This window comes from Alligator sinensis, unplaced genomic scaffold, assembly GCF_000455745.1.
Source record: "Alligator sinensis unplaced genomic scaffold, ASM45574v1 scaffold609_2, whole genome shotgun sequence".
In the NCBI taxonomy this organism is placed as follows: domain Eukaryota; kingdom Metazoa; phylum Chordata; order Crocodylia; family Alligatoridae; genus Alligator; species Alligator sinensis.
The window spans coordinates 2,024,290-2,025,169 of NW_005842090.1; the positions used below are offsets into that span (position 1 = coordinate 2,024,290).

General features: G+C 44.1%; 1 protein-coding gene across 3 annotated transcripts in view; it reads left to right on the top strand.

The window, feature by feature from the left end:
• CCDC112 (coiled-coil domain containing 112) overlaps nucleotides 1–880 on the top strand; it is a 49,619-nt gene that overhangs the window by 22,984 nt on the left and 25,755 nt on the right. The gene's annotated exons all lie outside the window — the stretch shown is intronic.

Here is an 880-nt window from a genome sequence, read left to right on the forward strand (position 1 = left end):
ACTCTTTCCTGCTTATGCAGGGGGTCGGACTCGATGATCTATTGAGGTCCCTTCCGACCCTAACATCTATGAATCCCTGCGCCATGACAATATTTAATGTATTATTATCATTAATCATAGTTCTAGTAGTCCAAAATACCAAACAAGAATGGGAATCTGTTGTGCTAGGCACTGTACAAATTGTAGAGTAGATTGTACTAGGGATGTGAAAGGTTAAACGTTTAGACATTTAAATGATAAGTATATTTGTACTGGTAATGCATTACCATTAATGTTTATCATGGGGTGCAGTCCAGCAGGGAAGGGAAGCGGTGTGGTGCCTTGAGGACAGGAAGACAGCTGCGAACGCAGGAGGCAGGGAAGAGTGATGAGGAGGGGTGAGGGGGGAGTAATATCCATAGCCTGTGAGATGAAAGAGGAAAACAGTGGGTGGCCTAATGACTTATCAGTTAAACAATTAGCGACTCATTCATGGGTGCTCCCTCCCAGTGTGCCAGCGACTGCAGTGGACTGGGGAAGTCCTTTGCCTGCTGTGCTGCCCACAGCTTCATGTGCAGTGTGTTGTCTGGCAGGGCTCACCACCACCTCCTTCTTTCCTCCCCCCTCCCCCCGTGCTATTGGTTAACTGTTTAATCAATATAATTAGATGAGGTCAAATGGATAATTTTTAAACAATGTTTACATTCTTATATTGTACAAACTTTGAGGAAGGATCTTTCTAAATAAACAAGAAACAATGGCTTGAGGAAATGCCTTTGTAGAAGTGGAACATGCTTGGTTCCCACTTGTTTGGACAACAGAAATTATGAGGTAGCTCTGAACTTGGGTCTCCTGCATGGTAATTAATATTTTCTTAAAAGGCTTGGTGGGGGTGGGGGGG